The sequence below is a fragment of the Somniosus microcephalus genome, unplaced genomic scaffold (genome assembly GCF_052327205.1).
Source record: "Somniosus microcephalus isolate GS21.2 unplaced genomic scaffold, FLI_Smic_1.0 unresolved_chr4, whole genome shotgun sequence".
In the NCBI taxonomy this organism is placed as follows: domain Eukaryota; kingdom Metazoa; phylum Chordata; class Chondrichthyes; order Squaliformes; family Somniosidae; genus Somniosus; species Somniosus microcephalus.
In genome coordinates this window covers 31721356-31746761 of record NW_028225182.1, presented here as the reverse complement: position 1 = coordinate 31746761, position 25406 = coordinate 31721356, and the positions used below count along the sequence as shown (strand labels likewise).

The window sequence follows — 25406 nt, the reverse complement described above, 5'->3', positions numbered from 1 at the left end:
GCATGTGGGGTATATCAAAGTGTTACAGTGAGGGGTATATCAGAGAGTGTTACAGTGAGGGGTATGGTGTATATCAGAGAGTGTTACAGTGAGGGGTGTGGGGTATATCAGAGAGTGTTACAGTGAGGGGTGTGGGGTATATCAGAGAGTGTTACCGTGAGGGGTGTGGGGTATATCAGAGAGTGTTACAGTGAGGGGTGTGGGGAATATCAGAGAGTGTTACAGTGGGGTGTGTGGGGTATATCAGAGTCTAACAGTGAGGGGTGTGGGGTATATTAGAGAGTGTTACCGTGAGGGGTGTGGGGTATATCAGAGAGTGTTACAGTGAGGGGAGTGGGGTATATCAGAGACTGTTACAGTGAGGGTTGTGAGGTATATCAGAGAGTGTTACAGCGAGGGGTGTGGGGTATATCAGAGAGTGTTACAGTGAGGGGTGTGGGGTATATCAGAGAGTGTTACCGTGAGGGATGTGGGCTATATCAGAGTGTGTTACTGTGAGGGATGTGGGGTATATCAGAGAGTTACAGTGAGGGATGTGGGGTATATCAGTGTTACAGTGAGGCATGTGGGGTATATCAAAGTGTTACAGTGAGGGGTATATCAGAGAGTGTTACAGTGAGGGGTATGGTGTATATCAGAGAGTGTTACAGCGAGGGGTGTGGGGTATATCAGAGAGTGTTACAGTGAGGGGTGTGGGATATAACAGATAGTGTTACAGTGAGGGGTGTGGTGTATATCAGAGAGTGTTACAGTGAGGGGTGTGGGGTATATCAGAGAGTGTTACAGTGAGGGGTGTGGGGTATATCAGAGAGCGTTACATTGAGGGGTGTGGGGTATATCAGAGTGTGTTACAGTGAGGGGTGTGGGGTATATCAGAGAGTGTTACAGTGAGGGGTGTGTGGTATATCAGAGAGTTTCACAGTGAGTGGTGTGGGGTATATCACAGTGTTAAAGTGAGGGGGTGGGCTATATCAGAGTGTTACAGTGACGGGTGTGGGGTATAACAGAGAGTGTTACAGTGAGGGGTGTGGGGTATATCAGAGAGTGTTACAGTGAAGGGTGTGGGGTGTATCAGAGAGTGTTACAGTGAGGGGTGTGGGGTATATCAGAGAGTGTTACCGTGAGGGGTGTGGGGTATATCAGAGAGTGTTGCAGTGAGGGGAGTGGGGTATATCAGAGACTGTTACAGTGAGGGTTGTGGGGTATATCAGAGAGTGTTACAGCGAGGGGTGTGGGGTATATCAGAGAGTGTTACAGTGAGGGGTGTGGGGTATATCAGAGAGTGTTACCGTGAGGGATGTGGGCTATATCAGAGTGTGTTACTGTGAGGGATGTGGGGTATATCAGAGAGTTACAGTGAGGGATGTGGGGTATATCAGTGTTACAGTGAGGCATGTGGGGTATATCAAAGTGTTACAGTGAGGGGTATATCAGAGAGTGTTACAGTGAGGGGTATGGTGTATATCAGAGAGTGTTACAGTGAGGGGTGTGGGGTATATCAGAGAGTGTTACAGTGAGGGGTGTGGGATATAACAGATAGTGTTACAGTGAGTGGTGTGGTGTATATCAGAGTGTGTTACAGTGAGGGGTGTGGGGTATATCAGAGAGTGTTACAGTGAGGGCTGTGGGGTATATCAGAGAGCGTTACATTGAGGGGTGTGGGGTATATCAGAGTGTGTTACAGTGAGGGGTGTGGGGTATATCAGAGAGTGTTACAGTGAGGGGTGTGGGGTATATCAGAGAGTTTCACAGTGAGTGGTGTGGGGTATATCACAGTGTTAAAGTGAGGGGGTGTGCTATATCAGAGTGTTACAGTGACGGGTGTGGGGTATAACAGAGAGTGTTACAGTGAGGGGTGTGGGGTATATCAGAGAGTGTTACCGTGAGGGGTGTGGGGTATATCAGAGAGTGTTACAGTGAGGGGTGTGGGGTATATCAGAGAGTGTTACAGTGAGGGGTGTGGGGTATATCAGAGAGTGTTACAGTGAGGGGTGTGGGGTATATCAGAGAGTGTTACAGTAAGGGGTGTGGGGTATATCAGAGACTGTTACAGTGAGGGGTGTGGGGTATATCAGAGAGTGTTACAGTGAGGAGAGTGGGGTATATCAGAGAGTGTTACAGTGAGGGGTATGGGGTATATCAGAGAGTGTTACAGTGAGGGATTTGGGGTATATCAGAGAGTGTTACAGTGAGGGGTGTGGGGTATATCAGAGAGTGTTACCGTGAGGGGTGTGGGGTATATCAGAGTGTAACAGTGAGGGATGTGGTGTATATCAGAGAGTGTTACCGTGAGGGATGTGGGGTAAATCAGAGAGTGTTACAGTGAGTGGTGTGGGGTATATCAGAGAGTGTTACAGTGAGGGGAGTGGGCTATATCAGAGAGTGTTACAGTGAGGGTTGTGGGCTTTATCAGAGAGTGTTACATTGAGGGGTGTGGGGTATATCAGAGAGTGTTACCGTGAGGGATGTGGGGTATATCAGAGTGTGTTACTGTGAGGGATGTGGGGTATATCAGAGTGTTACAGTGAGGGGTATATCAGAGAGTGTTACAGTGAGGGGTGTGGAGTATATCAGAGTGTTACAGTGAGGGGGTGTGGGGTATATCAGAGAGTGTTACACTGAGGGGTGTGGGGTGTATCAGAGTGTTACAGTGAGGGGTGTGGGGTATATCAGAGAGTGTTACAGTGAGGGTTGTGGGGTATCTCAGAGAGTGTTACAGTGAGGGGTGTGGGGTGTATCAGAGAGTGTTGCAGTAAGGGGTGTGGGGTATATCAGAGAGTGTTACAGTGAGGGGTGTGGGGTATATCAGAGAGTGTTACAGTGAGGGGTGTGGTGTATATCAGAGTGTGTTACAGTGAGGGGTATGGGGTATATCAGAGAGTGTTACAGTGAGGGGTGTGGGGTATATCAGAGTGTGTTTCAGTGAGGGGTGTGGTGTATATCAGAGAGTGTTACAGTGAGGGGTGTGGGGTATATCAGAGTGTTACAGTGAGGGGGTGTGGGGTATATCAGAGAGTGTTACACTGAGGATTGTGGGGTATATCAGAGAGTGTTACAGTGAGTGATGTGGGGTATATCAGAGAGTGTTACGGTGAGGGGTGTGGGGTATATCAGAGAGTGTTACAGTGAGGGGTGTGGTACATCAGAGAGTGTTACAGTGAGGGGTGTGGGGTATATCAGAGACTGGTACAGTGAGGGGTGTGGGGTATATCAGAGAGTGTTACAGTGAAGGGTGTGGGGTATATCAGAGAGTGTTACCGTGAGGGGTGTGGGGTATATCAGAGTGTAACAGTGAGTGATGTGGGGTATATCAGAGAGTGTTACAGTGAGGGGTGTGGGGTATATCAGAGAGTGTTACAGTAAGGGGTGTGGTGTATATCAGAGACTGTTACTGTGAGGGGTGTGGGGTATATCAGAGAGTGTTACAGTGAGGAGTGTGGGGTATATCAAAGAGTGTTACAGTGAGGGGTGTGGGGTATATCAGAGAGTGTTACAGTGAGGGGTGTGGGGTATATCAGAGAGTGTTACAGTGAGGGGTGTGGGGTATATCAGAGAGTGTTACAGTGAGTGATGTGGGGTATATCAGAGAGTGTTACGGTGAGGGGTGTGGGGTATATCAGAGTGTAACAGTGAGGGATGTGGGGTATATCAGAGAGTGTTGCCGTGAGGGATGTGGGGTATATCAGAGAGTGTTACAGTGAGGGGTGTGGCCTATATCAGAGAGTGTTACAGTGAGGGGAGTGGGGTATATCAGAGAGTGTTACAGTGAGGGTTGTGGGGTATATCAGAGAGCGTTACAGTGAGGGGTGTGGGGTATATCAGAGAGTGTTACAGTGAGGGGTGTGGGGTATATCATAGAGTGTTACAGTGAGGGGTGTGGGGAATATCAGTGTTTCAGTGAGGCATGTGGGGTACATCAAAGTGTTACAGTGAGGGGTATATCAGAGAGTGTTACAGTGAGGGGTATGGTGTATATCAGAGAGCGTTACAGTGAGGGGTGTGGGGTATATCAGAGAGTGTTACAGTGAGGGGTGTGGGGTATATCAGAGAGTGTTACCGTGAGGGGTGTGGGGTATATCAGAGAGTGTTACAGTGAGGGGTGTGGGGTATATCAGAGAGTGTTACAGTGAGGGGTGTGGGGTATATCAGAGAGTGTTACAGTGAGGGGTGTGGGGTATATCAGAGAGTGTTACAGTGAGGGCTGTGGGGTATATCAGAGAGTGTTACAGTGAGGGGTGTGGGGTATATCAGAGAGTGTTACAGTGAGTGATGTGGGGTATATCAGAGAGTGTTACAGTGAGTGATGTGGTGTATATCAGAGAGTGTTACGGTGAGGGGTGTGGGGTATATCAGAGAGTGTTACAGTGAGGGGTGTGGGGTATATCAGAGAGTGTTACCGTGAGGGATGTGGGGTATATCAGAGAGTGTTACAGTGAGGGGTGTGGGGTATATCAGAGAGTGTTACAGTGAGGGTTGTGGGGTATATCAGAGAGTGTTACAGTGAGGGTTGTGGGGTATATCAGAGAGTGTTACAGTGAGGGGTGTGGGGTATATCAGAGAGTGTTACAGTGAGGGGTGTGGGGTATATCATAGAGTGTTACAGTGAGGGGTGTGGGATATATCAGAGAGTGTTACCGTGAGGGATGTGGGGTATATCAGAGTCTGTTACTGTAAGGGATGTGGGGTATATCAGAGTGTTACAGTGAGGGATGTGGGGAATATCAGTGTTACAGTGAGGCATGTGGGGTATATCAAAGTGTTACAGTGAGGGGTATATCAGAGAGTGTTACAGTGAGGGGTATGGTGTATATCAGAGAGTGTTACAGTGAGGGGTGTGGGGTATATCAGACAGTGTTACAGTGTGGTGTGTGGGGTATATCAGAGAGTGTTACCGTGAGGGGTGTGGGGTATATCAGAGAGTGTTACAGTGAGGGGTGTGGGGTATATCAGAGAGTGTTACAGTGAGGGGTGTGGGGTATATCAGAGAGTGTTACAGTGAGGGGTGTGGGGTATATCAGAGAGTGTTACAGTGAGGGTTGTGGGGTATATCAGAGAGTGTTACAGTGAGTGATGTGGGGCATATCAGAGAGTGTTACCGTGAGGGGTGTGGGGTATATCAGAGTGTAACAGTGAGGGATGTGGGGTATATTAGAGAGTGTTACCTTGAGGGATGTGGGGTATATCAGAGAGTGTTACAGTGAGTGGTGTGGGGTATATCAGAGAGTGTTACAGTGAGGGGAGTGGAGTATATCAGAGACTGTTACAGTGAGGGTTGTGGGGTATATCAGAGAGTGTTACAGTGAGGGGTGTGGGGTATATCAGAGAGTGTTACAGTGAGGGGTGTGGGGTATATCATAGAGTGTTACAGTGAGGTGTGTGGGGTATATCAGAGAGTGTTACCGTGAGGGATGTGGGGTATATCAGAGTGTGTTACTGTGAGGGATGTGGGGTATATCAGAGTGTTACAGTGAGGGATGTGGGGAATATCAGTGTTACAGTGAGGCATGTGGGGTATATCAAAGTGTTACAGTGAGGGGTATATCAGAGAGTGTTACAGTGAGGGGTATGGTGTATATCAGAGAGTGTTACAGTGAGGGGTGTGGGGTGTATCAGAGTGTTACAGTGAGGGGTGTGGTGTATATCAGAGTGTGTTACAGTGAGGGGTGTGGGGTATATCAGAGAGTGTTACAGTGAGGGGTGTGGGGTATATCAGAGTGTGTTTCAGTGAGGGGTGTGGTGTATATCAGAGAGTGTTACAGTGAGGGGTGTGGGGTCATAGAGTCATAGAGTCATAGAGTAATACAGCACGGATAGAGGCCCTTCGGCCCATCGTGTCCATGCCGTCCATCAAGCCCTGTCTAATCTAATCCCATATTCCAGCATTTGGCCCGTAGCCTTGTATGCTATGGCATTTCAAATGCTCATCCAAATGCTTCTTAAATGTTGTGAGGGTTTCTGCCTCCACAACCCTTTCAGGCAGTGAGTTCCAGACTCCAACCACCCTCTGGGTGAAAAAGTTCTTTCTCAAATCCCCTCTAAACCTCCCGCCCTTTACCTTGAATCTATGCCCCCGAGTTATTGACCCCTCTACTAAGGGGAAAAGCTCCTCAGCATCCATCCTATCTATGCCCCTCACAATTTTGTACACCTCAATCATGTCCCCCCTCAGCCTCCTCTGCTCCAAGGAAAACAAACCCAATCTGCCCAGTCTCTCTTCATAGCTGAAGCGCTCCAGCCCTGGTAACATCCTGGTGAACCTCCTCTGCACCCTCTCTAACGCGATCACATCTTTCCTGTAGTGTGGCGACCAGAACTGCACACAGTATTCCAGCTGTGGCCTAACCAGTGTTTTATACAGCTCCATCATAACCTCCTTGCTCTTATATTCTATGCCTCGGCTAATGAAGGCAAGTATCCCATATGCCTTTTTTACCACCTTATCCACCTGTTCCGCCGCCTTCAGGGATCTGTGTACCTGCACACCCAGATCCCTCTGACCCTCCGTCTTGCCTAGGGTCTTTCCCTTCATTGTGTATTCCCTTGCCTTGTTAGACCCCCCAAAGTGCATCACCTCGCACTTTTCCGGGTTAAATTCCATTTGCCACTGTTCCGCCCATCTGACCAACCCATCTATATCGTTCTGCAGACTGAGGCTACCCTCCTCGCTATTTACCACCCTACCAATTTTAGTATCATCCGCGAATTTACTGATCATACCCTTTACATTCATATCCAAGTCATTAATGTAGACCACAAACAGCAAGGGACCCAGCACCGATCCCTGTGGTACCCCACTGGCCACAGGTTTCCAGTCACAAAAACAACCTTCGACCATCACCCTCTGCCTTCTGCCACTAAGCCAGTTTTGTATCCAATGTGCCAAGGCACCCTGGATTCCATGGGCTCTTACCTTCTTGACCAGTCTCCTGTGCGGGACTTTATCGAAGGCCTTACTGAAATCCATGTATACCACATCCACTGCGTTACCCTCATCCACACACCTAGTCACCCCCTCAAAACATTCAATCAAATTAGTCAGACATGATCTTCCCTTGACAAAGCCATGTTGACTATCCCTGATTAATCCTTGCCTCTCCAAGTGGAGACAAATTTTGTCCCTCAGGATTTTTTCCAGTAATTTTCCTACCACTGATGTTAGGCTCACTGGCCTGTAGTTCCCCGGTTTTTCCCTACTACCCTTCTTGAATAATGGTACGACATTAGCGGTTCTCCAGTCCTCTGGCACATCCCCTGTGGCCAGAGAGGTCCTGAATATATGTGTTAGAGCCCCCGCAATCTCCTCCTTTGCCTCACACAGCAGCCTGGGGTACATTTCATCCGGGCCTGGGGATTTATCCATTTTTAGGCCAGCTAAAACCGCCAATACCTCCTCCCTCTCGATGTTAATATGTTCGAGCATATCACAGTCCCCCCGCCCTATTTCTATGTCTACATCGTCCTTCTCCATAGTGAAAACAGATGCAAAAAATTCATTTAGAACCCCTCCTACATCTTCCGGCTCCACACACAGATTGCCACTTTTGTCCCTAATGGGCCCTATTTTTTCCCTAGTTATCCTTTTACCCTTAATATACTTATAAAACATCTTCGGATTTTCCTTTATTTTGCTCGCCAGTGTTATTTCATGGCCCCTCCTTGATCTCCTAATTTCTTTTTTAAGTATCCCCCTGCACTTTTTGTACTCCTCTAGGGCTTCCTCCGTCTTTAGCCTTTTGTATCTACCAAAAGCCCTCCTTTTTTTCCTAATCCATTCCCGTATATCCCCTGACATCCACGGTTCCCTGTGGTTTTTGGAACCACTCTTGACATTTATGGGAACATGTTGCCCTTGTATGATCTCAATCTCCCTTCTGAAAGCCTCCCATTGCTCCGATGCGGATTTTCCTACAAGTAGCTGATCCCAGTCCATTTTGGCCAGATCCTGCCTTATCCTATTAAAATCGGCCTTCCCCCAATTTAGAACCTTTATTTCCGGCCCATCCCTGTCCTTTTCCATGACCACCTTAAATCTTACCATATTATGGTCACTATCACCAAAGTGCTCACCTACTAGCACTTTTTCCACTTGGCCGGCCACATTCCCTAGAATTAGGTCCAGTACCGCCCCCTCTCTTGTAGGACTTTCTACATGCTGGCTCAAAAAGCTCTCCTGGATGCACTTTAAGAATTCTACACCCTCTGAGCCTTTCACACTTTGACTATCCCAGTTAATATTGGGGAAGTTGAAATCCCCCATTATTATTACCCTATTATTTGCACATTTCTCTGAGATTTGCCTACATATCTGTTCCTCTATTTCCCCCTGACTGTTTGGAGGCCTATAGTACACTCCCAGCAAAGTGCTTGCCCCCTTTTTGTTTTTAAGCTCCACCCATATGGCCTCATTAGAGGACCCTGCTAATATATCATCCCTCCTTACTGCAGTAATTGACTCCTTAATTAATATTGCGACACCCCCTCCTCTTATACCTCCCCCTCTGTCTCGCCTGAAGATTCTGTACCCCGGAATATTGAGCTGCCAGTCTTGCCCCTCCCTCAACCATGTCTCCGTGATAGCAACAATATCATACTCCCATGTGTTTATCAACACCTTCAGTTCATCCACCTTATTTGCAAGACTCCTTGCATTAAAATAGATGCCATCCAGCCTTGCCCTTATATATTTGCCCTGTCTACCAAGCTGACTTGTTTTTTCCTCCATAATTGGCAGCACATCCCCCCCTATTTCAGCTTCCCTCTGTATCCCATCCCCCTGCCAAGTTAGTTTAAACCCCCCCCGACAGTGCTAGCAAACCTCCCCGCAAGGATATTTGTCCCGCTCTGGTTCAGGTGCAACCCGTCCGACTTGTACAAGTCCCACCTTTCCCAGAAGCAGGCCCAGTGATCCAGGAAAGTAAAACCCTCCCCCCTACACCAACTCTTTAGCCACGCATTCATCTGCTCTATCCTCCCATTCCTATACTTACTAGCACGTGGCACTGGGAGTAATCCAGAGATTACACCCTTTGAGGTCCTGCCCTTTAATCTGTTACCTAGCTCCCTAAATTCTTGATGCAGGACCTCATCCCTCTTTTTACCTATGTCGTTGGTACCAATGTGGACCACGACCACTGGCTGTTCACCCTCCCCCTCCAGAATGCCCTGCAGCCGCTCAGTGACATCCTTGACCCTGGCACCAGGGAGGCAACAAACCATCCTGGAGTCACGTTTGCGGCCACAGAAACGCCTATCTGTTCCCCTTACTATAGAATCCCCTACCACTATTGCTCTCCCACTCTTTTTCCCCCCCTCCTGGGCAGCAGGAGCACCCCCAGTGCCAGGAAGTTGGCTGCTGCTGCCTTCCCCTGGTGAGTCATCCCCCTCAACAGTATCCAAAGCGGTATACCTGTTTGAAAGGGGGATGTCCGCAGGGGTTCCCTGCACTACCTGCCTGCCTTTGTTGCTCCGCCTGATGGTCACTCCCTGTGCTGCCCTACCCTGAGGCGTGCACAACTCGCTAAACGTGGTATCCACGAGCCTCTCAGCATCGCGCATGCTCCACAACCCATCCACCCGCAGCTCGAGCGCCGCAATGCGGTCTACAAGTAGCTGCAGCTGGATGCATTTCCCGCACACATGGTCGTCAGGGACACTGGCAGCGTCCCTGATTTCCCACATGGAGCAAGAGGAGCAGAACACGGGTCTGAGCTCTCCTGCCATGATTTACTCCTTTAATTAATTTAAAGGAGTGTTACAGTGAGGGGGTGTGGGGTATATCAGAGAGTGTTACACTGAGGATTGTGGGGTATATCAGAGAGTGTTACAGTGAGTGATGTGGGGTATATCAGAGAGTGTTACGGTGAGGGGTGTGGGGTATATCAGAGAGTGTTACAGTGAGGGGTGTGCTACATCAGAGAGTGTTACAGTGAGGGGTGTGGGGTATATCAGAGACTGGTACAGTGAGGGGTGTGGGGTATATCAGAGAGTGTTACAGTGAGGGGTGTGGGGTATATCAGAGAGTGTTACCGTGAGGGGTGTGGGGTATATCAGAGTGTAACAGTGAGTGATGTGGGGTATATCAGAGAGTGTTACAGTGAGGGGTGTGGGGTATATCAGAGAGTGTTACAGTAAGGGGTGTGGGGTATATCAGAGACTGTTACAGTGAGGGGTGTGGGGTATATCAGAGAGTGTTACAGTGAGGAGTGTGGGGTATATCAGAGAGTGTTAGAGTGAGGGGTGTGGGGTATATCAGAGAGTGTTACAGTGAGGGGTGTGGGGTATATCAGAGAGTGTTACAGTGAGGGGTGTGGGGTATATCAGAGAGTGTTACAGTGAGTGATGTGGGGTATATCAGAGAGTGTTACAGTGAGGGGTGTGGGGTATATCAGAGTGTAACAGTGAGGGATGTGGGGTATATCAGAGAGTGTTGCCGTGAGGGATGTGGGGTATATCAGAGAGTGTTACAGTGAGGGGTGTGGCGTATATCAGAGAGTGTTACAGTGAGGGGAGTGGGGTATATCAGAGAGTGTTACAGTGAGGGTTGTGGGGTATATCAGAGAGCGTTACAGTGAGGGGTGTGGGGTATATCAGAGAGTGTTACAGTGAGGGGTGTGGGGTATATCATAGAGTGTTACAGTGAGGGGTGTGGGGTATATCAGAGAGTGTTACCGTGAGGGATGTGGGGTATATCAGAGTGTGTTACTGTGAGGGATGTGGGGTATATCAGAGTGTTACAGTGAGGGATGTGGGGAATATCAGTGTTTCAGTGAGGCATGTGGGGTATATCAAAGTGTTACAGTGAGGGGTATATCAGAGAGTGTTACAGTGAGGGGTATGGTGTATATCAGAGAGTGTTACAGTGAGGGGTGTGGGGTATATCAGAGAGTGTTACAGTGAGGGGTGTGGGGTATATCAGAGAGTGTTACCGTGAGGGGTGTGGGGTATATCAGAGAGTGTTACAGTGAGGGGTGTGGGGTATATCAGAGAGTGTTACAGTGAGGGGTGTGGGGTATATCAGAGAGTGTTACAGTGAGGGGTGTGGGGTATATCAGAGAGTGTTACAGTGAGGGATGTGGGGTATATCAGAGAGTGTTACCATGAGGGATGTGGGGTATATCAGAGAGTGTTACAGTGAGGGGTGTGGGGTATATCAGAGAGTGTTACAGTGAGGGGTGTGGGTTATATCAGAGAGTGTTACAGTGAGGGTTGTGGGGTATATCAGAGAGTGTTACAGTGAGGGTTGTGGGGTATATCAGAGAGTGTTACAGTGAGGGGTGTGGGGTATATCAGAGAGTGTTACAGTGAGGGGTGTGGGGTATATCATAGAGTGTTACAGTGAGGGGTGTGGGATATATCAGAGAGTGTTACCGTGAGGGATGTGGGGTATATCAGAGTCTGTTACTGTGAGGGATGTGGGGTATATCAGAGTGTTACAGTGAGGGATGTGGGGAATATCAGTGTTACAGTGAGGCATGTGGGGTATATCAAAGTGTTACAGTGAGGGGTATATCAGAGAGTGTTACAGTGAGGGGTATGGTGTATATCAGAGAGTGTTACAGTGAGGGGTGTGGGGTATATCAGACAGTGTTACAGTGAGGTGTGTGGGGTATATCAGAGAGTGTTACCGTGAGGGGTGTGGGGTATATCAGAGAGTGTTACAGTGAGGGGTGTGGGGTATATCAGAGAGTGTTACAGTGAGGGGTGTGGGGTATATCAGAGAGTGTTACAGTGAGGGGTGTGGGGTATATCAGAGAGTGTTACAGTGAGGGGTGTGGGGTATATCAGAGAGTGTTACAGTGAGTGATATGGGGCATATCAGAGAGTGTTACCGTGAGGGGTGTGGGGTATATCAGAGTGTAACAGTGAGGGATGTGGGGTATATTAGAGAGTGTTACCTTGAGGGATGTGGGGTATATCAGAGAGTGTTACAGTGAGGGGTGTGGGGTATATCAGAGAGTGTTACAGTGAGGGGTGTGGGGTATATCAGAGAGTGTTACAGTGAGGGGTGTGGGGTATATCAGAGACTGTTACAGTGAGGGGTGTGGGGTATATCAGAGAGTGTTACAGTGAGGGGTGTGGGGTATATCAGAGAGTGTTACAGTGAGTGGTGTGGTGTATATCAGAGAGTGTTACAGTGAGGGGTGTGGGGTATATCAGAGAGTGTTACAGTGAGGGGTGTGGGGTATATCAGAGAGTGTTACAGTGAGGGGTGTGGGGTATATCAGAGAGTGTTACCGTGAGGGGTGTGGGGTATATCAGAGAGTGTTACCGTGAGGGGTGTGGGGTATATCAGAGAGTGTTACAGTGAGGGGTGTGGGGTATATCAGAGAGTGTTACCGTGAGGGGTGTGGGGTATATCAGAGAGTGTTACAGTGAGGGGTGTGGGGTATATCAGAGAGTGTTACCGTGAGGGGTGTGGGGTATATCAGAGAGTGTTACCGTGAGGGGTGTGGGGTATATCAGAGGGTGTTACGGTGAGGGGTGTGGTGTATATCAGAGAGTGTTACAGTGAGGGGTGTGGGGTATATCTGTGTGTTACAGTGAGGGGTGTAGGGTATATCAGAGAGTGTTACCGTGAGGGGTGTGGGGTATATCAGAGAGTGTTACCGTGAGGGGTGTGGGGTATATCAGAGAGTGTTACGGTGAGGGGTGTGGGGTATATCAGAGAGTGTTACCGTGAGGGGTGTGGGGTATATCAGAGAGTGTTACAGTGAGGGGTGTGGGGTATATCAGAGAGTGTTACAGTGAGGGGTGTGGGGTATATCAGAGAGTGTTACCGTGAGGGGTGTGGGGTATATCAGAGAGTGTTACCATGAGGGGTGTGGGGTATATCAGAGAGTGTTACAGTGAGGGGTGTGGGGTATATCAGAGAGTGTTACCGTGAGGGGTGTGGGGTATATCAGAGAGTGTTACAGTGAGGGGTGTGGGGTATATCAGAGAGTGTTACAGTGAGGGGTGTGGGGTATATCAGAGAGTGTTACAGTAAGGGGTGTGGGGTATATCAGAGAGTGTTACAGTGAGGGGTGTGGGGTATATCAGAGAGCGTTACAGTGAGGGGTGTGGGGTATATCAGAGAGTGTTACAGTGAGGGATGTGGGGTATATCAGAGAGTGTTACAGTGAGGGGTGTGGGGTATATCAGAGAGTGTTACCGTGAGGGATGTGGGGTATATCAGAGAGTGTTACAGTGAGGGGTGTGGGGTATAACAGAGTGTGTTACAGTGAGGGTTTGGGATATATCAGAGAGTGTTACAGTGAGGGTTGTGGGGTATATCAGAGAGTGTTACAGTGAGGGGTGTGGGGTATATCAGAGAGTGTTACAGTGAGGGGTGTGGGGTATATCAGAGAGTGTTACAGTGAGGGGTGTGGGGTATATCATAGAGTGTTACAGTGAGGGGTGTGGGATATATCAGAGAGTGTTACCGTGAGGGATGTGGGGTATATCAGAGTCTGTTACTGTGAGGGATGTGGGGTATATCAGAGTGTTACAGTGAGGGATGTGGGGAATATCAGTGTTACAGTGAGGCATGTGGGGTATATCAAAGTGTTACAGTGAGGGGTATATCAGAGAGTGTTACAGTGAGGGGTATGGTGTATATCAGAGAGTGTTACAGTGAGGGGTGTGGGGTATATCAGACAGTGTTACAGTGAGGGGTGTGGGGTATATCAGAGAGTGTTACCGTGAGGGGTGTGGGGTATATCAGAGAGTGTTACAGTGAGGGGTGTGGGGTATATCAGAGAGTGTTACAGTGAGGGGTGTGGGGTATATCAGAGAGTGTTACAGTGAGGGGTGTGGGGTATATCAGAGAGTGTTACAGTGAGGGGTGTGGGGTATATCAGAGAGTGTTACAGTGAGTGATGTGGGGCATATCAGAGAGTGTTACCGTGAGGGGTGTGGGGTATATCAGAGTGTAACAGTGAGGGATGTGGGGTATATTAGAGAGTGTTACCGTGAGGGATGTGGGGTATATCAGAGAGTGTTACAGTGAGTGGTGTGGGGTATATCAGAGAGTGTTACAGTGAGGGGAGTGGAGTATATCAGAGACTGTTACAGTGAGGGTTGTGGGGTATATCAGAGAGTGTTACAGTGAGGGGTGTGGGGTATATCAGAGAGTGTTACAGTGAGGGGTGTGGGGTATATCATAGAGTGTTGCAGTGAGGGGTGAGGGGTATATCAGAGAGTGTTACCGTGAGGGGTGTGGGGTATATCAGAGAGTGTTACTGTGAGGGATGTGGGGTATATCAGAGAGTTACAGTGAGGGATGTGGGGTATATCAGTGTTACAGTGAGGCATGTGGGGTATATCAAAGTGTTACAGTGAGGGGTATATCAGAGAGCGTTACAGTGAGGGGTATGGTGTATATCAGAGAGTGTTACAGTGAGGGGTGTGGGGTATATCAGAGAGTGTTACATTGAGGGGTGTGGGATATAACAGAGAGTGTTACAGTGAGGGGTGTGGTGTATATCAGAGAGTGTTACAGTGAGGGGTGTGGGGTATATCAGAGAGTGTTACAGTGAGGGGTGTGGGGTATATCAGAGAGTGTTACAGTGAGGGGTGTGGGGTATATCAGAGTGTGTTACAGTGAGGGGTGTGGGGTATATCAGAGAGTGTTACAGTGACGGGTGTGGGGTATATCAGAGAGTTTTACAGTGAGTGGTGTGGGGTATATCACAGTGTTAAAGTGAGGGGGTGGGCTATATCAGAGTGTTACAGTGACGGGTGTGGGGTATAACAGAGTGTGTTACAGTGAGGGGTGTGGGGTATATCAGAGAGTGTTACAGTGAGGGGTGTGGGGTATATCAGAGGGTGTTACAGTGAAGGGTGTGGGGTATATCAGAGAGTGTTACAGTGAGACGTGTGGGGTATATCAGAGAGTGTTACCGTGAGGGGTGTGGGGTATATCAGAGAGTGTTACAGTGAGGGGTGTGGGGTATATCAGAGAGTGTTACAGTGAGGGGTGTGGGGTATATCAGAGAGTGCTACAGTGAGGGGTGTGGGGTATATCAGAGAGTGTTACAGTGAGGGGTGTGGGGTATATCAGAGAGTGTTACAGTGAGGGGTGTGGGGTATATCAGAGAGTGTTACCGTGAGGGGTGTGGGGTATATCAGCGTGTAACAGTGAGGGATGTGAGGTATATCAGAGAGTGTTACAGTGAGGGGTGTGGGGTATATCAGAGAGTGTTACAGTAAGGGGTGTGGGGTATATCAGAGACTGTTACAGTGAGGGGTGTGGGGTATATCAGAGAGTGTTACAGTGAGGAGTGTGGGGTATATCAGAGAGTGTTACAGTGAGGGGTATGGGGTATATCAGAGAGTGTTACAGTGAGGGGTTTGGGGTATATCAGAGTGTGTTACAGTGAGGGGTGTGGGGTATATCAGAGAGTGTTACAGTGAGTGATGTGGGGTATATCAGAGAGTGTTACCGTGAGGGGTGTGGGGTATATCAGAGTGTAACAGTGAGGGATGTGGGGTATATCAGAGAGTGTTACCGTGAGGGATGTGGGGTATATCAGAGAGTGTTACAGTGAGTGGTGTGGGGTATATCAGAGAGTGTTACAGTGAGGGTTGTGGGCTTTATCAGAGAGTGTTACAGTGAGGGGTGTGGGGTATATCATAGAGTGTTACAGTTAGGGGTGTGGGGTATATCAGAGAGTGTTACCGTGAGGGATGTGGGGTATATCAGAGTGTGTTACTGTGAGGGATGTGGGGTATATCAGAGTGTTACAGTGAGGGGTATATCAGAGAGTGTTACCGTGAGGGGTGTGGCGTATATCAGAGTGTTACAGTGAGGGGGTGTGGGGTATATCAGAGAGTGTTACAATGAGGGGTGTGGGGTGTATCAGAGTGTTACAGTGAGGGCTGTGGGGTATATCAGAGATTGTTACAGTGAGGGTTGTGGGGTATCTCAGAGAGTGTTACAGTGAGGGGTGTGGGGTATATCAGAGAGTGTTGCAGTAAGGGGTGTGGGGTATATCAGAGAGTGTTACAGTGAGGGGTGTGGGGTATATCAGAGAGTGTTACAGTGAGGGGTGTGGGGCATATCAGAGAGTGTTACAGTGAGGGGTGTGGGGTATATCAGAGTGTTACAGTGAGGGGGTGTGGGGTATATCAGAGTGTGTTACAGTGAGGGGTATGGTGTATATCAGAGAGTGTTACACTGAGGGGTGTGGGGTGTATCAGAGTGTTACAGTGAGGGGTGTGGTGTATATCAGAGTGTGTTACAGTGAGGGGTGTGGGGTATATCAGAGAGTGTTACAGTGAGGGGTGTGGGGTATATCAGAGTGTGTTACAGTGAGGGGTGTAGGGTATATCAGAGAGTGTTACAGTGAGGGGTGTGGTGTATATCAGAGTGTGTTACAGTGAGGGGTGTGGGGTTTATCAGAGTGTGTTACAGTGAGGGGTGTGGGGTATATCAGAGTGTGTTACAGTGAGGGGTGTGGGGTATATCAGAGAGTGTTACAGTGAGGGGTGTGGGGTATATCAGAGTGTTACAGTGAGGGGGTGTGGGGTATATCAGAGAGTGTTACTCTGAGGGTTGTGGGGTATATCAGAGTGTTACAGTGAGGGGTGTGGGGTATATCAGAGAGTGTTACACTGAGGGGTGTGTGGTGTATCAGAGTGTTACAGTGAGGGGGTGTGGGGTATATCAGAGTGTGTTACAGTGAGGGGTGTGGGGTATACCAGAGAGTGTTTACAGTGGGGTGTGTGGGGTATATCAATGTTTACAGTGGGCTGTATATTATGGGCTGTGTGCCAGTGTCGTGTCTCTCTGGCAGTGTCTGCTCACTGTTACATGCTGCTGACCATTGCAGCGGGAGTTGGGAGTGCCTGTGGTCGGCTGATGTTTTGTGTTGTGCCACACACAGTGACTCTATCTATACTGGAAATATTGTATCGATTCTCCGGCTCCCAGCGGCCTTGCGGTTTGTAAGGCTGTCTGTGTTTTGATCCTTAGCCGATCAGCATAATCAATCAGAGCTTGTCTCTGTTTGTTTGGGGCCTGTTCTAATCAGGGGCCTGTTGGCGCCTGTCATTCTTGGCTAGTCAATGTGAGGGGATGGCCCCTCACACACACTCCCAGCTATCATCAACTCCTCCTCCCCACGCCCCCAACCCCAACGACCTTTAAAGCCCATCACTATAGGCCCCAGACTCAGTCCTCAACCTTAGCTGAATTTCAATTTTAATACACTCAAGCTCACTTGGCAGGTAATTACGGATGACAAAGATCAATTTGGTGCTCTAGATTCAACCATCCTGAAAAATCCCCTCATCTCGGCGTCTAATTGGGTCTTAAATGATTCCATGTTTTTTTTTGCCTCCATTGCTACCCATTCCATGTTCAATTACTCTGGCTGTGAAGGCTCATTTCCTAATATCTGGCCTCAATTTACCTTTTGCTAGTTTGAACCTATCTCATAATTTATTTCCAAGTAATATTCCAGATTAACCTTTTGCATTCCCCCAACAATTCCTATATACAGGAAACTTTGTGATATCCGGCACCGACGGGACCGAGCTGTTGCCGTCCCATCAAAACTGCCGGACAAACCAGCGCTAACGTTGAAACATACGGAGCTTTTCAGCTCCGTGTGAATCAACAAACCCTGTTGCTTAGCAACAGCTTCAAAACAGTCGGCTGCAGCTTAAAAGCGTCTCTAGCTGAAGCTGTTGCTTAGCTACAGACCTTGCAGAGCCGGACTGGGAAAAAAAAAGCAACGAGAAGTCAAAAAACTTATAGGAAACGGCTCCTGAATTTTGCTGGTAGATAGAGCTTTCCGGACTTTTAACCTCCGGATAAACCAAAGTTTCCTGTACCTCTGGTTTTTTAAAATTCATTCATGGGACATGGGCGTGGCTGGCAAGGCTAGCATTTATTGCCCACCTGTAAGGCCCAACTCTTAGGTGCCTCCCGTTGCGGGCCGAATATCCCACGTTTCTCCCTTCTTTCGGCCGCGGCTCAGCGGGTAACACCCTTGCCTCTGAGCTGGAAGGTCGTGGGTTCAACTGAGCATAAAAGTCCAGGCCGACACTCCCGGTGCCAGTGCTGAGGGAGCGCCGCACTGTCGGAGGTGCCGTCTTTTGGATGAGGCGTTAAACCAAGGGCCCCGTCTGGCCTCTCAGGTGGACCTAAAAGATCCTAAGGCCACTATTCGCAGAAGAGCAGAGGAGCATAGATAGGGTAGATAGAAAGGAGCTTTTCCCCTTAGTAGAGGGGTCAATAACCAGGGGCCATAGTTTCAAGGTAAGGGGCAGGAGGTTTAGAGGGGATTTGAGGAAAAACTTTTTCACCCAGAGGGCGGTTGGAATCTGGAACTCACTACCTGAAAGGGTGGTAGAGGCAGGAACACTCACAACATTCAAGAAGCATTTAGATGAGCACTTGAAACGCCATAGCATACAAGGCTACGGACCAAGTGCTGGAAAATGGGATTAGAATAGACAGGGCTTGATGGCCGGCGTGGACACGACGGGCCGAAGGGCCTCTTTCTGTGCTGTATAACTCTATGACTCTATGGCCTAGAAATTCAGTATAGCCACGTTTGGGGCGCTACAGCCGGGCGGCCGCTAAAGTTTGGGCCCGGCGCAACTTCGCGCCACCTTCGCCGATATTCAGTGGCATCGCCCCAAGAGGTTGCTGCTGCGCTAAAGCAGGCGATGCACGACTATCATTAGGCGCTAAGCCGGCGATCCGGGGCGCTAACACCAAGGACGGGCGCAGCGCAGGTGCGGCGAGTTGCTCAATGAAGGCAGACACGCTGGCGCCGGTCAGCTCTTAAAGGGGAAGGGTCGACTTGTTTGGCTGCCATGCCCTGCACACTGCAGCCCTGAAGCAAGGCCTGACCATTGCTGGTTCATCAGTTCTACGCCCTCAACCATGGGGAAGCCCGCTATTCTTCCAAAGCCGATTGCACGCTCTTGCTGCTTGTCCTGGGTCATGGGGAAGGAGATGTACTGACGTCTCCTTCTGAAAAGGGCATTGTTCACCTGGCGGATGCAGCAATGTACTGCAAACTGGGAGATGTTGGCAATGTCCCCGGTAGCGGATTGGAAGGAGCCAGTGGCATCGAAGTTGAGAGCCACCGTCACCTTCACTGCCACTGACAGAGACGTCCTGCTCCTCAGCTGTGGCTGCAGATCTCTGCGAAGCAGGTGGCAGATCTCAGTGACCACCTCCCTTCTGAATCGCATCCTCCGAACACACTGCTCCTCAGACATGTTCAGATATGAGAACTGCTGGCGGTATACCCTGGGTAGGTAAGGCCTCCTTTGCCGACGCCTGTTGGCCAATCTCCGTCTGGCCATGACTGGCACTCTCTCACGGCGTCTCTGAGCCCTTTGAATGCAATGCAGAAAGCCAATGTTTCCACCCATTGCAGCCCCCATTATGTGTGGCGACTCAAGGCTATGGCACTGAAAGTGAAATCCAAGTGCAAAGCTCTGGCCTGAAGCCACAAGTACCTGTGCAAGCGCTGAGTCAAAGCAGAAAGCTCTCTGCCTTTGTCTCTCTCCAAATATCCGTCTCTCACACAGAGGGATTGGCACAAAATGGCTGCCACTTATATTGCAGGAGGAGTCCCCTTTAAATAGCGCCCCCCGCGCCCCACAGCGACTGGGAACCGTTCCCCTCTACCAGTCGCTGGGGGCGCCAGGCGCAAAGAAGGGCGGCGCCACTGAATTTCCGGTTCGGGGCGCACAAAGGGCGTTGCACGATGAAATGACGTCAGGATCTGCGCGCGCAGCTGAGCGCGCGCAAAGGCTTTGCGCCGCCGCTAAATCTTTACTGAAGTTGGGGAGAGGCGCAGATCGCGCTGCGCCCGGCCGCTAGCCGCCTAGCGCCCCACATCTCCTCCTCCTAAGGCGCTAGCGGCTGGCGCAAACAACTGAATTTCTAGGCCCATGAGTTATCCCTGGTGTCCTGGGACAATGTTTATAAAGCGCTGGTTAGGCCACAACTGGAGTTCTGGTCGCCACACTTTAGGAAGGATGTGAAGGCCCTTGAGAGGGTGCAGAGGAGATTTACCAGAATGGTTCCGGGGATGGGGGATCTTAGCTACAAGGACAGGTTGGAGAAGCTGGATTTGTTTTCATTAGAGCAAAGGAGGTTGAGGGGCGATTTGATCGAGGTGTACAAGATTATGACGGGTTTGGATAGGCTAGACGGGGAAAGGCTGTTCCCACTAGTTGATGGTACAAGGACTAGGGGACACAGAGTTAAGGTTTTAGGCAAGAGATACAGGGGGGATGTGAGGAAAAACGTTTTTACGCAGCGAGTGGTGAGGACCTGGAACTCGCTGCCGACGGAAGTGGTGGAAGCGGAGACACTCAATGTTTTCAAGGGGAGACTGGATAGGCACTTGAGGGAAATAAACTTGCAGGGCTACGGGGATAGAGCGGGGGAATGGGACTGACTGGATTGCTCTACAGAGAGCCGGCACGGACTCGATGGGCCGAATGGCCTCCTTCTGTGCCGTTATGACTCTGTGACTATGACTATTAAGAACATAATCAATCAACATTACTTAAAAAAAGCCAGATTATCTGGTCATTATCACCTTGCTGTTTGTGGGAGCTTGCTGTGCTTAAATTGGCTGCTGTGTTTCCTACATTACAACAGTAACTACACTTCAAAAAGTACTTCATTGGCTGTAAAGCGCTTTGGGATGTACTGAGGTGGTGAAAGGCGTTATTTCAATGCAAGTCTTTCTTTCCCTTCCTTCCCCATAACTCGGACCCCCTGAGGTTAGGGATCGGTCTCGTGACTCTCCGCTCTACCTCCGGCACTTTGAGTCTCAGTGACCGGGACTGGGCACAAGCCTGGAGTCTGGGAAGAACTCTGCTGCCCCGTGTCCTAACTCGCACCAAGTCCCATTCACCAATCACCCCAGTGCTCGCTAACCTACATTGGCTCCCGGTTAAGCAACACCTCGATTTTATAATTCTCATCCTTGTGTTCAAATCCCTCCATGGCCTCCCTATCTCTGTAACCTTCTCCAGCCCTACAACCCTCCGAGATCTCTGCGTTCCTCCAATTCTGGCCTCTGGCGCATCCCTGATTTCAGTCGCTCCACCATTGGCGGCCGTGCCTTCGGCTGCCTGGACCCCTAAGCTCTGGAATTCCCTCCCTAAACCTCTGCGCCTCTCTCTCCTCCTTTAAGACGCTCCTTAAAACCTACCTCTTTGACCAAGCTTTTGGTCACCTACCCTAATATGTGGCTCAGTGTCAAACTTTGTCTGATAATCGCTCCTGTGAAGCGCCTTGGGACGTTTTACTATGTTAAAGGCGCTATATAAATGCGATGTGTTGAGGGGTGTGGGGTATATCATAGAGTGTTGCAGTGGGGTGTGTGGGGTGTATCAGTGTTTACAGTGGGGTGTATATTATGGGCTGTGTGCCGGTGTCATGTCTCTCTGGCAGTGTCTGCATGAAAATTATGCACGGCACTCTGCATGAAAATCTTTGTCCCACTTTAAGCCACTGAAGATCACAATGGCTGGTGTTTAAGCAGGCTGTATCAATGGAATCTTGGCTTTTATTGCAAGGGGGATGGAGTATAAAAACAGGGACGTCTTGCTGCAGTTATACAGGGTATTGGTGAGGCCACACCTGGAATACTGCGTGCAGTTTTGGTTTCCATATTTAAGAAAAGATATACTTGCTCTCGAGGCGGTTCAGAGAAGGTTCACTCGGTTGATTCCAGAGATGAGGGGGTTGACGTTGATAAGTTAGATTAATCATATACTGCCTTACAAATGCCTTGCAAGGCACGATGGACTAGTTGACATGGGTTAAAAGTTTAAATGTAAAAAAAAAACTGATGCGGGACTATTGGAATGCAGTAGAAGTAGAAAAGAAGGAACAGAAGGAGCAGAATGTTCTACTCCCTAACCACACTCAAGGTGACATAAGATAACTGGTGTAGCAGTCTCATGGTCACTACCTGTTGAAAGTTCGCCCACTTATGTCTAAAAAAAATGTGAAACTTAAGCAAAACTCTGTAAAAAAAACAAGTAACTCACGGAACGCGTGATCGCCTAGTTTCCTGTTTTCCCATGACTTGCAGTGTATGAAAATGTATAAATGTTGTAGCTCCGTGGGTCTCGGGGCTCACTCTTGGGGAGGCATACTTGTGTGCAGACACAAAGGGTTTCTCAGAGTGAGTCCAGGTACCGGATTACCTTAATAAAACTTTACTTATTTTACAGTTTCTGACTTTGTGTATTACTGAGAAAGTGATAGACTGACCGGCGTGTTTAGTCTCCTAAAGCAGCGAACCCTGATCCCCCAAGGTAGGGGTAGATCCTCCTCATTGACGGCGAGGAGTTAACAATTTATGAGGAAAGGTTGAGTAGGTTGGGCCTCTACTCATTGGAGTTCAGAAGAATGAGAGGCGATCATATCGAAACATATAAGATTGTGAGGGGGCTTGATCGGGTGGATGCGGTGAGGATGTTTCCACTGATGGGTGAGACTAGAACTAGGGGGCATAATCTTAGAAAAAGGGGCTGCCCTTTCAAAACTGAGATGAGGAGAAACTTCTTCACTCAGACGGTAGTAAATCTATGGAATTTGCTACCCCAGAGAGCTGTGGAAGCTGCAACATTAAATAGATTTAAAACGGAGATAGACATTTTCCTAGCAGATAAGGGAATTAGGGGTTACGGGGAGAGGGCAAGGAAGTGGACGCGAGTCTAGGTTCGGATCAGCCATGATCCGATTGAATGGCGGAGCAGGCCCGAGGGGCCGTATGGCCTACTCCTGCTCCTACTTCTTATGTTCTTATGCTGTGCTTGGCGGGTGTGGGGTGGGTTGCGGGGTGGGGGGAGATTGTTGAGAGTGAATGAAGATAATCTTGTCGGAAATACTGCCTGTGCCGTTAATGACTGCACAGTGTTCAGTGCCAGTCGCAACTCCTCAGATAATGAAGCAGTCCACACCCGCATGCAACAAGACCTGGTCAACATTCAGGCTTGGGCTGATAAGTGGCAGGTAACATTCGCGCCACACAAGTGCCAGGCAATGACCATCTCCAACAAGTGAGCATCTAACCACCGCCCCTTGACATTCAATGGCATTGCCATCGCTGAAACCCCCACCATCAATATCCTGAGGATCAACACTGACCAGAAACTTAACTGGACCAGCCACATAAATATTGTGGCTACAAGAGCAGGTCAGAGGTTGGGTATTCTGCAGCGAGTGTCTCACCTCCTGACTCCCCAAAGCCTTTCCACCATCTACAAGGCACAAGTCAGGAGTGTGACGGAATACTCTCCACTTGCCTGGATGAGTGCAGCTCCAACAACACTCAAGAAGCTCGACACCATCCAGGATAAAGCAGCCCACTTGATTGGCACCCCATCCACCACCTTAAACATTCACTCCCTCCACCACCGGCGCACCGTGGCTGCAGTGTGTACCATCTACAAGATGCACTGCAGCAACTCGCCAAGGCTTCTTCGGCAGCACCTCCCAAACCGGCGACTTCTACCACCTAGAAGAACAAGGGCAGCAGGCGCATGGGAACACCACCACCTCCAAGATCCCCTCCAAGTCACACACCACCCTGACTTAGAAATATATCGGCCGATCCTTCATCGTCGCTGGGTCAAAATCCTGGAACTCCCTCCCTAACAGCACTGCGGGAGCACCTTCACCACACGGACTGCAGCGGTTCAAGAAGGCGGCTCACCACCACCTTCTCAAGGGCAACTAGGGATGGGCAATAAATGCTGGCATTGCCAGCGACGCCCACATCCCATAAACGAATAAAAAAAAACATGGCCATGCGATCCCAAGAGGCCTCTTTTAGTGTCATTATTGACTGCGAGCATTATGGGTGAAAGAACCGAATGGACAGACAGACAGAATATCAATAAGGCAAGTCTTAAGGGCTGTTTGTGAGGGGAAGAGGGCTCGGGGATGGGGGGGGCCTTTTAGACTGAGCTGCCTGTGAAAGATGACTGACTGGCAGGGCCTTTGTACAAGAAGAGGCCTTGTATCGAAAGGGATAATGGGATCGTGGCCTAGTGCTGCGCAGGGGGTCGGCAGGTTCGCAGGCCGTGGTAATTGAACCTCTTCATCTGTGCCGTCACTGTCTGCGTCGGAAAGGCCGGCGCTGCGCTGTCGTCTGCAGTAAATCTCGCTGCGTCACTGAACTTTGATTGCTTGGTCACGGGGGAGGGGCCGTTGCCACGGAGACGGGGCCTTGAACCGCGCTCGCCGCAGCCGACAGCAAAGGTCTCTGTCCAACCTTTGCCTGAAAGTGCGACGATGCCTTTGCCCCTTTTTCAGTATGAATTAGCGCCTCAGTTTTAGAGGGACAGTTCTCATAAGTCAGACTGGCTCACTTAAAGACAAAGACAGACTTGCATTTCTATAGCGCCTTTCACGACCTCAGGACGCCCCAAAGCGCTTTATAGCCAATGAAGTTATTTTTGAAGTGTAGTCGCTGTTGTAATGTAGCAAGCGCGGCAGTTAATTTGCGCACAGCAAGCTCCTGCAAGCAGCATTGTGATGATGACCAGATCATCTGTTTTTAGTGATGTTGATTGTGGGATAAATATTGGCCCCAGGACACCGGCGAGAACTCCCTCCTGCTCCTCTTCAGAACAGTGCCCTTGGGATCTATTACGTCCACCTGAGAGCGCAGACGGGGGGTAAGAACATAAGAATTAGGAGCAGGAGTAGGCCATTCGGCCCCTCGAGCCTGCTCCGCCATTCAATAAGATCGTGGCTGATCTTCGACCTTTTTTTAGTTCGCTTATGGGATGTGTGCGTCGCTGGCAAGGCCAGCATTTATTGCCCATCTCTAGTTGCCCTCGAGAAGGTGGTGGTGAGCTGCCTTCTTGAACCGCTGCAGTCCGTGTGGTGAAGGTGCTCCCACAGTGCTGTTAGGGAGGGAGTTCCAGGATTTTGATCCAGCGACGATGAAGGAACGGCCGATATATTTCCAAGTCAGGATGGTGTGTGACTTGGAGGGGGACTTGGAGGTGGTGGTGTTCCCATGCGGCTGCTGCCCTTGTCCTTCTAGGTGGAAGAGGTCGCGGGTTTGGGAGGTGCTGCCGAAGAAGCCTTGGCGAGCTGCTGCAGTGCATCTTGTAGATGGTGCACACTGCAGCCACGGTGCGCCAGTGGTGGAGGGAGTGAATGTTTAACAGCCCCCATTGCCGTCCCCGGCCTCCTGAGCAGCCCCCCCGCGGAGTGCCGGCTGCTCTCCGTGAGCCCGGCACTTCTCTTGAGTGCCGGGCTCTTTTGCCGGCACTCCTGATCCCCGGGGGCCCAGCTGGGCCCCGAGTCACGCTGCGCTAGGCCCCTCCCCTTTAAGAAGGGGAGGAAGGCCTGCAATACCGCAGCACGTCGCCCCGCGATATTCACTCGCAGCGCCCCAAGTGGGAGGCGGGGC

The 25406-nt window shown here is 49.8% G+C and overlaps 1 protein-coding gene across 6 annotated transcripts in view; it reads left to right on the top strand.

The window, feature by feature from the left end:
• LOC147090484 (neuroligin-1-like) overlaps nt 1-25406 on the top strand; it is a 1435039-nt gene that overhangs the window by 1138144 nt on the left and 271489 nt on the right. The gene's annotated exons all lie outside the window — the stretch shown is intronic.